This window comes from Pipistrellus kuhlii, unplaced genomic scaffold (genome assembly GCF_014108245.1).
Source record: "Pipistrellus kuhlii isolate mPipKuh1 unplaced genomic scaffold, mPipKuh1.p scaffold_m20_p_16, whole genome shotgun sequence".
Taxonomy (NCBI): domain Eukaryota; kingdom Metazoa; phylum Chordata; class Mammalia; order Chiroptera; family Vespertilionidae; genus Pipistrellus; species Pipistrellus kuhlii.
The window spans coordinates 1,871,745-1,884,277 of NW_023425471.1; positions in this window are offsets into that span (position 1 = coordinate 1,871,745).

Sequence of the window (12,533 nt, forward strand, 5' to 3'; positions counted from 1 at the left end):
GAAGACAAAATGGGGGTGTATAAGCCTGCTTCCTCCTAACCCAGAGGGTTTTGGACAGTTATTCACATGGGTGTGAATGATATACAACCCTTGTCCTTTATGAAATTTTGATCTCATCGGGGGCTCAGAATGACACCCTGCATCACATGCTTTCCTTTTGAATGGATTTCCCCAAAAGCAGATTGTTGAATCTGCTATAATTGAATACAAGACAAACTCAGCGAGAGGAATTAAAGCACCTCATTATATATAAGTACCCAAAGCAGCTCACCTGAGACTTCAATATGGTAATAAGACCCTGTGGTTGTATATCACTTTGCCATTTATGAGCATATTTGTTCTAGATAAAAGCTTTTGTGAGGTAGATGAGACAAGACAGGCAATATTAGTTCCACTTAACTCAAAGGGTCAAATGAGATTGACTTGGAATAAGGAAGTAATGAATTGTTCTAGAACCTACATCTTCCTACTCCTTATTTCATCCTTTTTCTTGTTGTTGTTGTTGTTAATCCTCACCTGAGGATATTTTTCCATTTGATTTTTAGAGGAAGTGGAAGGGAGGAAAGGGAGAAGGGGAGGGAAGTAGGGAGGGAGAAAAAGAGAAATGTAGATGTGAGAGAGACACATCAATTGATTGTCTCCCACATGCACCCTGACTGGGGCTGGGGATCCAACTTGCAACCAAGGTACATGCCCTTGACTGGGAATCGAACTCAAGACCCTTCAGTGCGAAGGTCAAAGCTCTAACCATTGAGACCAATGGCCAGGGCTCTTTACCTCATCTTTCTACATCTTTCTTTCCTTCTGGCTGAACATCAATCTGTCATAAATTACTCCATGTTGTAGCATTTAGAAAGAAGAGAAGGCTAGTCCTGGAATAACTCAATTTGAGGAGAATGTGTTAAATGAAATTCTTAGTCCCCATTTTAGTTACTAAGCAACCACATATATTTAGTGATGACTACTTCTATATCTATAAAGCACACCCAGCGTGCACTTGGTTTTCATATGTACTACTTGAGCTAGATCATAATTTAACTTCAGCTTTGGTCTAAAAACTCTAATGATTCTTTTATACTCAGAATCTTAATTTTCACCCTCTGCTATGCATATGTTGTGTGAAATTCTGATACTTTCTCATTTTAAAGAGAAATTTTCTTTAAGGAGATTATGTTAATGAAGGATCCCCTCAACACCCCCCCCCCCACACACACACACTTAAAGGTTTATGACTTTAGTAAACTTATGGGAATATTTATAGGCTCAACCTTTTTGGAGAGCAATTTGACAACGAGTATTAAAAACCTTCAATAGATTCTGTTAGAATTGTGAATTCCACTTTGAATCTGTCCTATGGAAAGCAAATAAAAAATGCAGACCAAAATTTATGCATAAAATCTTCATTGATGCATTACTTACTAGACTGGTTGGATTAAATTTTATATGATCATAAAATTGAACATTATGCTTCCAGTAGAATAAATAATTCTTTTCGTGATAAAATGCTTATCCTATTAGGTTAAGGAATCAAGCAGAATACCAATGTACATGCGTGCATGCTATGAATCTCACTATGTAAAACCACATGGATGAGAGGGAAACACACCAAAATATCAACAGTAGCTGCATCCAGAAACACACCAGAATATGGCGAATATTTTTTCTCCTGCATATATTTCTATTTTTTATCACGTTTTCTACAGTGAGTACGTGCTATTGGTATGACCAGAAAGAATGAGCTTTAAAGACTTTGCTTATGTGTTAAATGTAGGTTCTTCACATGCATCTACTTGGAATAGCTCTAAGGATATGCTTCAGGGACTGAAGTGAGGAGTAACGATCATTCTGGCACTCACCTCTCTGCTTTTACCTTTGATTACCAGAAGCTTGTTCTCTGCACAGCAGCCAGAGAGAGACTCTGAAAATGTAAGATCACCCTTACATTTTTTGTAAGGAAAGCATCTAGGTTGGAGGTGGTTTGAGAAAAGGGGTTTAAGGAGTGAAATAACCCTTCTGTCTCTAGACTTTTCCAACCTGCTGTTCTACCCTAGATCATGAACTTGACATGCAGCCAAGCCACCAGCCAGGTTTCCAGCCTCCTGTCAGCCTTGTGATCCACTACCCACACTGGCACGAGCTATTTCTCCTGATTAATAAAGGCTGTAGTCGAGGAGCATTCACTGACAGCAACCAAGGACCTCAGTTAATTCTGAACAGGTTTTTTCAGTAATTGGCAACTGAGTTTTCAGTCCCTGGTTTACTTATGTGCACAAGTGTGTGATTGCTTAATGTATAACCTCACACCCTTACAACTGCTGCATTAGAAAACTGGACATAAAAGAAGTCAGCATTATTTAACAGTCATTTAAAAAGTAGTAAATAAAGTTTAAAATACATGCAATTCAAAAAGAAAGTTAGAGCAAGTTTCACCCTTCAATTGCAATGTTCTCCAATGGCTTCCTGTCTCTTTAAGGCAGTGTCTTTAGCAGAATTGACAAAGCCCAGTGGCACAATTTGCCTCCTCTCCACCACCTATGTTCCCCTAAACACCTACTCGGGCCACACTGGCTGCCTTGCTATCCTTTCAATCTGCTAGTGAACCTGCCCCAGGGCCTTTGCATTGGCTGTCTCACTTGCCTGAAAGGCTCTTCTCTCAGACAGCAGCCTGGCTGCTCCCTCCCCATCTTTGCAAACATCAATGAGCTCCCTGTGTCTATATTCTGTGCAATTTATTTTGCATTTCACATATAAGTGAAATCATATGGTATCCGTCTTTCTCTGACTGACTTATTTCAGCTATCATGATGCCTTCAAGTTCCATCCATTCAGTTGCAAATGGAAGGATTTCCTTCTTTTTGTGGCTGAATAATATTCCATTGTATATTTATATGATTTTTTTAAATCCATTCATCTGTTGACGGACACATGGTAGTGTCCCCCCCACCACCCATGTTTTGATTGCTAAAGCTTCTTAACATGTGGAGCTAGATTCTGGCAGTTTTTAATCTCAACAAATGGAAGGTACACATGCACATACTTAGAAGTCAAATAATCTGCAAGACTTAGGCTCAAAATAAAAAAAAAAAGCCATAGTCCAGTGGTCGGCAAACTGCAGCTCACTAGCCACATGCAGCTCTTTGGCCCCTTGAGTGTGGCTCTTCCACAAAATACCACAGCCTGGGCGAGTCTATTTTGAAGAAGAGGCGTTAGAAGAAATTTAAGTTTAAAAAATTTGGCTCTCAAAAGAAATTTCAGTCATTGTCCTGTTGGTATTTGGCTCTGTTAACTAATGAGTTCGCTGACCACTGCCAGTCCACACCTCATCATTCCACACCTGACTCCACTTCCCAGCGACTACTATTTCCAGGTGATGCTAAGTGCTGCGGGGGAAGTAAAGGCAACAGAGGAGTTAATGAGTGCCTTCCTGGCGGAGGGAGTGGATTTTAAATAGAACACTGAGAAGGTGGAATGTGAATAACAGAGTCACAGTGATCTCGGCGTCCCGGATCTGTCTCTTGCTTCAACAGCGTTTGGACAGAACAGACCCAGAGACCTCTTTTCCAGCCTCTGACCACTCTCCAGTACCTTATCCAGTCACCACCTTCAGAACCACCCTCTAGATTTAGACTAGCCAACACACCGTTGTTTTTTTTCTACCTTAATTTTTTATTGCTGAACAATGATGAGCTCCCAAATTCATCAGAATTATTCAATCGAGGTAAAGGCTCTGTCAGCTGCCTGGCCAACAGAATCTGCAGGCCTCCCACACCTACCTCTCTCTGGGCTTCTGTTTCCGCTGCAGCAATGTGGCTCTGGAGGGCAGGGGCCACATCTTCCTCCAGTCGGCAGAGAAGCTCCAGGGCGCTGAGCCTCTCTTAAAGTTGCAAAACCAGCGAGGTGGTCACATTCTCTCCTGGATGTGCCGAAGCCTTCCCAAGATCAGTGGGCAGAGCTCAGAACGCCATGGAAGCCGCCATGGCCTTGGAGAGGAACTTGAACCAGGACCTATGGGATCGGCAGGCCCTGGGTTCTGTCTGCACAGACCTTCCCCGTCCTAGAGAACCACTTCCGGATGAGCAGGTGAAACTCCATCAGGAAGATGGAGGACACCTGACTCACCTCCGCAGGCTGCCGGCCCCCAGGCAGGGCGGGGTTCTCTCTGAGAGGGTCACCATCAAGCAGACCAGGAGCCTATGGAGCCCAGAGGCCTTTGAGGGGCCCCTCTGCATTCCCCTGGGGTCTGGCTTTTGCCTGAGCCTCTCCCTGAAACTACTAGCCATCCTTTAACCACCCTGGATCTCTCTCCCATGCATTGGGCCAAATGAAACAAAGCTTTTTGCAGCAAAAATAAAAAATAAAGGAGGGAGGGAATGATTTCTGTGGCTACCTAGATCACAAGCTGTCTGGTTAGAGAAATGACAAATGCAGAACCTGGGGACAGCAGTGTGCTAGGCTCTTCTGGACCACTGTTCCCTGCTATATTCATGTAGAGGAATCCCATGATGCTCTTGTTAAAATGCAGATCCTGCCCTGGCTGGTGTTGCTCAGTGGTAGAGCATCTGCCAAGCATCGAAGGGTCTGAGGTTCAGTTCTGGTCAAGAGCAAGTGCCTGGGTTGCAGGTTCATTCCCCACCCCCAGCTGGGGCTCATGTGGGGGCGGAGGGAGGAGGAGCCAATCAATGTGTCTCTCTCACAATGATGTTTCTTTCTTCCCCCTTCACCCCACTCCCGTCCGTCTCTTCCATTCTCTACAAAAATAAATGGATTGGTGAGAGTTAAACAAACAACAACAAAAACAAATCTGCAGATACTTTCTCAGTAGGACTGGGGTGGAATTCAAGACACTGTATTTCTTTTTCTTTTAAATATATTTTATTGAATTTTTACAGAGAGAAAAAGAGAGGGATAGAGTTAGAAACATCGATGAGAGAGAATCATCGATTAGCTGCCTCTAGCACACTCCCTACTGGGGATGTGCCCGCAACCAAGGTACATGCCTTTGACCGGAATCGAACCTGGGACCTTTCAGTCCGCAGGCTGACGCTCTGAGTCAAACCGGTTTGACTCAGGCTGACCCACTGAGTCAAACCGGTTTCAGCAAGACACTGTATTTCTAATGAGCTCCCCAATGATGCTGATGCTGGTCTAGGGACTACTTTGCTACTTTGAGTACCTAGTAAGGTCTTACAGTTAGACTAACAAGGCTGGAGGGAAATGAGACAGTGGGCAGTCAGTCAGAAAGATAACAGGGACAAGGAACCAGGTCTTGTTATGCCTTAAGGCCACTGTAAGGACTTATGCTGTTAATTGAGATGGGAGCAGAGTGACTCGATCTGGCTGGCTTATGTTATATTTTAGAAGCATCTCTGTAGGTGCTGTGCTGAGAATAAATTGTGGGAGTGCAAAGGCAGGAAACCATTGAACAAATCCAGGTGAGAGAGGGTGGTGTTGGACATGAAGGCAGCAGCAGGAATGTGAGAAGTGGGTAGTGCCAACTGGGTTTCTAACGGATTGGTTGGGGAGTAAAAGAGAAGAGTTGCTTGAGCACCTGGGAGGATGGAGTTGCTATTTCTGCCCCATCTCTCACATCTATCTTCTCTCTCCAGTTCCACTGCCACTTCTCTTGTGGAGCTCCATTAATTCTCATTACTGTAGTCGCCTTTGACCAGATACTGCAGATGTCTTTTGTGAAAAATGACTTTGTTCAGTCCAGGCCTTTGTAAAGACCTTGCACTTGCTTCGAGTTCACAGTCTAGCAGGGAAGACCCTTAATAAAACGGCCCGTTCCCATACTTCTGTGTCATCGCTCTCCTTCAGGAACCCATTACTCTAGCCCAGGTCTCCGCGACCTTCTCCCCATCACCATGCGCATTCTGTGGAGGAGGAAGAGCTGGCATATTTGCAAGGCCTGGCCCAGCTGCCCTAACGCTCCCTACGCTGTCTCCCATTCACACACATGAATTCACTTCTGTGGGTTATACTTTAAGAAAGCAAACCATTTGCAAACCTTCCTTTTCTGTCCCTGTACCGTTACCACATTGCCGACATTAGTGCTACTCAATGCAAAACCACAGCATTAGCATCACCTGGGAGCTTAATTGAAAGGCAGTTTTATGAGTTCCACCCCACACCACTGTGTCTGACAGTAGGGCCTAGGAATCTGTATTTTAGCAAGCTGCCAGGTGACTGCTACACACACTCGTTTGAGATGTAGTGGATGACACCACACTCTACCAGCACATCCCTACACCACATTTGAGAGCAGCTCAACCCTGGCTGCACATTGGATCACCCGGAGAGCTTTACAAAAACTAGCAGATTCTGGGCCCCCAATACCAGCGATTTTGATTTAATTGGCTAGAGAAGGATCTAAGTGGTTCTAATGTGAAGCCATGTTGGGGAACCTTGGGAGTCTGGCAGACGGATGTACATTGTTTCCCATATAAAACCATATACTAGGATCCTGCCTTTTGCTTGTATCTCTGCCTGGAGTGTGTCCATGCCACCTGCATATTGCCAAATCTATCCTCTCTAGGAATAGACTGAACTCAAATTCAGCTTCTCTTCAAACTTGTCTCTGATCCTTTCCTCTCTCAATTTTCTGAAGCCATGTGTGTGGTTTCTATAACACCTATAGCCAAGTAAGACTCCTACATTGTTGTCTTTGTTAAAATGAGGCCTCCTTCGATGAAAAAGTGTTTCTCATACCGTGTCCTATGGAGTATTAGTATTCTATCATGTACTAATATCTATTTTTAAAAATATATTTTAATTTGACTTCAGAGAGGAAGGGAGAGAGATAAAAACATCAATGATGCTGCTGCAAACAATGGAAGAGGGTGGTTGCCCCAATGTAAACGGGAAGACAGTTACCCTAAAGAGGCAATAAAAACACGCTGGATGGCAGAAAACGAAATGCCAATGACATCCCCTTCAGTGAGCTCAGTATGGAAATTAGGTCCCTTATTGTTCACACTCATAGCTCCTTGCCATTTAATTTCACATCATTCACCGCAATTTCCAATGAAATAGTGATGTCTGAATTTAATTTTGTGACTGCACGGACCAATGAGGCTGCCTGCTCAATATGCATGGCTCATATTAGGACGATCATAATTGAATGAATTAATTTTCAGCCACTCCATTAAGAAACAGAATAGGGGATGGGAAGGGAGGATGAGAAGAAGAACAAAGTAGAAAGAAAAAGGAGAAGGAAAAGTGGGCAGAAGGAAAAACAAACAAACCATAAATGATGAGAGAAGAGTCATTGATCGGTTGTCTCCTGCATGTCCCCCACTGGGAATTGAGCCTGCAACTTGGGCATCTGCCCTGACTGGGAATTGAACCATGACCTCCTGGTTCATAGATCAATGCTTAACCATTGAGCCACACCAGCTGGGCTGTACTAATACCTATTTTGTGGAAAACAGTTCTTTGGCTGAAAAATAGAAACTGAGAAATATTACACATCACAGGATTTCTGCCCATCACCCAAAACCTCTCCAGGTTTTTCTCTCATCCCTTGACCATAGCTTCTGTATCTTTTTAAATTATTACATTTTCTTTCATGAAGCTAAAATTTATAGCAGTCACTTCCATTTTCCACTCACCCCTCAGCCACTGGGCATGTTATTTTTTCTTACTCTGAAACCATTTGCTCAACAGAAAAATTGATCAGGCTTCATTGTGTTGTTAGGAGAAACAAAGCTGTAACAGGTACAAATTGTCCAGCACTACACACATTAGGTACCTAATAAAGGTTGGATCCTTACTTCCCTTACATACACTCCAGTCTTGCTATTCTGGTATCTGAGGTGTCAGATTCTATAGCATTCAAAAGCATAAAAGGGGTTTCATAAATTCTTTCTTTAGAAAAATAACTTGTGTGGAACGAGTCATACATAGATATAAGGAGCAAAAATCAATATTTAATTTCTATTTTAATTTGAAAACTTTGTTTTGGAATTATTTTAGATTGTTAACATTTGACATAACTATGACACGTTTGTCAGAACTAAGAAATTAACATTGGCATATTCCTATTCAATGAAACTATGGACTTTGTTTTCTCACTAATATCCTGTTTCTACTCCAGGATCCAATCCATGATCCCACATTGCAATTAGTCATCATGTTTTCTTAGTCTCTTCTGTGACCGTGTCTGTCTTCCTTTTCATGGCCTGGAGGATTTTATAGAGTACTGGTCAGGTATTTTCTAGAATGTTCCTCCCTTCAGGCGTATCTGATTTTTTCTCATGAGTAGACTTAGGTGATGGGTTCTGAGGCTACAGGAGGTGAAGTGGCCTTCTCATCACATCAGATCACATCAGGTAGCACATTGTACCCACAGAATTTATCACTGGCGATGCTGACCTTGAGCACTTCAATGATGTGATGTCTGTCAGGTTTTTCCACTGAAAGTTATTATCCACTTTCTGTACTTTGGAAGCGAGTCACTCACTAGCTTCTACTCAGTGGGAGAGGGAGAATAATGTCTGTCTCATAGAAGGAGCAGTATCTATAAATATTATTTGGAATTCTTGTATAAGGAATTCAATAATTTATCAGTATGGACTCATGTATATTTCTCTTACACTTTGGGTTATAATCTGATGTTATGTTATATAGTATATAGTTTGTTGTTCAAACTGTTCCTGTTTGAACTCCTGAGTTCTTTCAGATTGGTTCCTGTGTCCCCTCTGACATGCCCCACCCCCTCCCCACCCGGCAGTATCTTAGTTTTTAAAAATGTTTTATTTTTATTGTTAAGGCATCTTAGTTTTTTATGTAAAATTTGGTTTTCTTTCTTACCTATCCAGAGATTGCTTTAAGGGTCTTTACATTACAGTGGTTCCTAGATTATCAGGCCAAAATCTACTTTTCTGTTCTTAGTTGACCTGTGACAATGCTATTAACCTATTTCCTTCCAATTCCATTTCATTTTCTAAAAATTTATTATGAAATTTTCAAACAAACAAAGCCAGAGAAGAGAGCATAATGAGGCTCCATGCATCCATCTCCTCATTTCAACAATTCTCAACACGGTGCTGATCTTGTTTCAACTGTCACTTCTCCCACGTCTGCCACTGGAATACTTTAAAGGAAATCCAAGATGGCATATGTGTTCAGCTGTAAAGAATTCAGGTAAGAACTTAAAAAAAACATAGCCACAAAACAATCATCCCACCTAACAAACTTACTAATTCTTTACTATCCTCTAACACTCAGTCCATATTCAAATTCCCCCAATTTTTAAATAATTTTTTCAAATTAGGATCCATACAAAGTTGACATATTACACCTTAGAACAAACAGTTCCTCCCCGCTGCTATCATCTATTCTCCAACACACACTTTTTAAAAGTCCATTTGTTGAAGAAACTAGGTTTTCTGTCCTATCAAATTTCCCTCATTCTAGATTTGGCTGATTGTATCTTCAGTGTGTTTAAAATGTTAGTCTACTCCCTGAACTTCCTGTAAATTGGTACTTAGATGTAGAGACTTAGATTCTGTTATATATACACATATATATTTACAAAAAATTATATATATATATATATATATATATATATATATATATATATATTTATATATATATTTGCAAAAATACTTTATTGGTGTGATGTCAACTTCCTACGGCATCCCAGCAGGAGCCACATTGTCTGCTTGTCCCACTTACCATTTTCCCTTTCAAGATACCTCTAGCTCCTGGTTTTTCTTTTCTGTCATTTCTTCTAGTTCCCATCACAGGCTCTACTTATGTTTTGAAGAAGTTGTTCTTCAGGGCCCACTGTCACTGGTCCATTCCTTCCAGTCTATGTATGGTCCTCTTTTCCATATTCTTGTCTTTTTAATGCAGACCCTCTCCACTGGGTTCAAACCTAAATATTCCGTGACTGGCAGGATGTCACTGGATGTCCTGTGAGCCCTTCAAAGTCACCATGTTCCAAACAGAATTCATTATCTTTGTTCCCAAACCGGTTTCTCATTGTTGTCTTCACTTCAATAGCTAGAACCACCATCCAAGACAGAAATCGGAGCCAGCCTAGACTTTTTCTCACCTGCCCCAAATCACCAACCCACGGAACGTCTATTTCCTCAGTATCACAAGGGTACCCCCTCTCCTTGTTGCTAATAGAGTCAGTTCCAAAATTCAGACAAAAAGTGCAAATGCATTATCCAGTCACACATTCTCAAGCAGAGCTAGGGCTAGAACTGAACCTGATGCTTCAGCACGGAATGTACTGGAATCCTGCTGAGGGCTGGAAGTGGCTCGATTCTGTGATGCTTTGGACACGGTGTGCCTCACATAGATTGACATTTGGTTGTAGAGACCGTGTTCAGCAGGGCAAAGTAGCCGAAAGTGGGGAGCTCGGGAGTCAGAATATCTGGGTGGGACAGCCACTTGCAGCCCTGAACGTGAACCTGATTCAGCTGGTTACAGCTGCTTCAGATTTCTAATCTACAAATGGGAATCTTCCTTCACCCCTTTCTGAAACCCCCAAAGCTCTGGAAACTAGAAGTTGTTCTTTTGTTATTGTTTTTAATTTGTTTGGCAGCCAAATCTGACTTAACTCTAAGGATCTGATGACAACCCTGACCTGAAAATTGAAAGCACAACAGATCTGAATCCTAAAACATGCCTGACCTAGAGGTTTTGGAAAACAGGTTGTATACCTGTAATGGTAGGTCGTCATAGGTTGATTACTGAAGAAATTAATACTTGAAAGCTGGTGTATATGAATGATTTGCCTGCAAGTTTCTTGGTATTAGTACATGTGTCCACAGTATGTATATTTTAATCCTCACCTGAGGACATTTTTACATTGATTTTCAAAGATAGTGGAAGGGAGAGTGAAAGGGGGACAGATGGAGAGAAACATCAATGTGAGAGAGACACATCGATTGATTGCCTCCCACTTGTGCCCCCACTGGAGCGGTCAAACCTGCAACTCAGGTACTTGACCTTGACCAGAATCAAACCAGTGACCCTTCCATGCGAGAGCTGATGCTCTAACTACTGAGCACACTGGCCAGGGCCATAGTATGTATTTTTTTTTTAAAAAAAAAACAACGAAGAATGATTGGTCCCATATGTCAATAGTGCTGAGGTTGAGAAGCCCTGCCCCCATCCCTCGCTTTCCTATGCTCTTGCAGCTCCTGCACGCATGCGTCCAGCAATGCACATATAGCAACTATTATCACTGTGCACCTCTCTGCTTCTCCTCCTAGAATGCAAGTTCCCTGAGGAAAGAGGCTACGGTTTGCCCAACTGGAATAGAAAGAATAAAAATATTTGCTGAATCAATGAATGAACACGATATAGGTCTCTTCTATCGCAATTTATCCATGAGGCATATGGGAAGATGGGCCGATGGGACTGAGATGTAAGAAGCCAATGCATCCATCCGAAGAGCTGACAGGGAAACATTTCTCCTTATTAGGAAGAAGTTTCACACCCAGGATTTCCACGGGCCCTCTGGCAATTTTTTTGTTTTGTTAATCCTCACCTGAGGATATTTTTCCCACTGATTTTTAGACAGAGTGGAAGGGAAGCGGGAGGGAGGGAGAAATCAACATGAGAGACACACATCTATCGGTTGCTTCCCACACATGCCTGGTCCGGGCTGGGGATGGGACCTGCAACCCAGGTACCTGCCCTTGACCAGGAACTGAGCTAAAGACCCTTCAGTGAGCAGGCTGATGCTCTAACCAGTGAACACACCAGCGAGGGCTCTTTGGCAATTTTTAAAGGCAGAGAATAAACATCAACATGTATTGAGTGTTTACCGTGCAACCAGCTCTATGTTTCCAGGTATTAACTCAATGTGGTCCTCACAAGGACTCCATGGTGGGTGGGGGGGGGGGGGAGATTAACACCCACTTGAAGAGCAAGGAACAGGAAGCACTGAGAGGTGAAAGTAACTCGGTGTGCAGTCACAGAGCCAGCAGGGGTGGCGCGGGGGTGGTGGTTTCTTTGGGGAAAGGAAGGAGAGTCCTTTGTAAGGAGAACCATTTCCCTTTCAAATAGCTAAGAGCCTGCCGCAAATAGAAATTAGTTTGTGTTTGTGCCTGAGTTACATCTATTTTCTATTTAGGCTTATGCATTTAAAATATAAAAACAAGAAAACTACTGAAGACTTGGGATTTTAGTCACATGTCACCTCAGGGGAAATTAATTCTGATTTTTGTCTACAACAGCCAAGCTCAGATTGCAACTCCAGTAATAAAACGAGCGCTTGCAGAAACAAGCACCCGGGGCTGCTGAAAGTAATGCATTTGTCGCAGGGCAGGGGCTGAGATGGGGAGCTAAGCGTTCTTAGGGAAAAACATGTCAATACTAAATCTCTTCACCACCCTTTGATGGATGTGCTAATCTTCTCGGGTCAACAAGGCTCACCCTGGCGGCGCACTGTAATAACTTATTTAAAAGGCAGCTGGCTCTTTTAAATGGCCTGTTTTATCCATTTTCGGATTTTCAGACTCAGAAATGTATTCTCTTATCGAAACGCTATTTGCCATGCAAAGTACTTC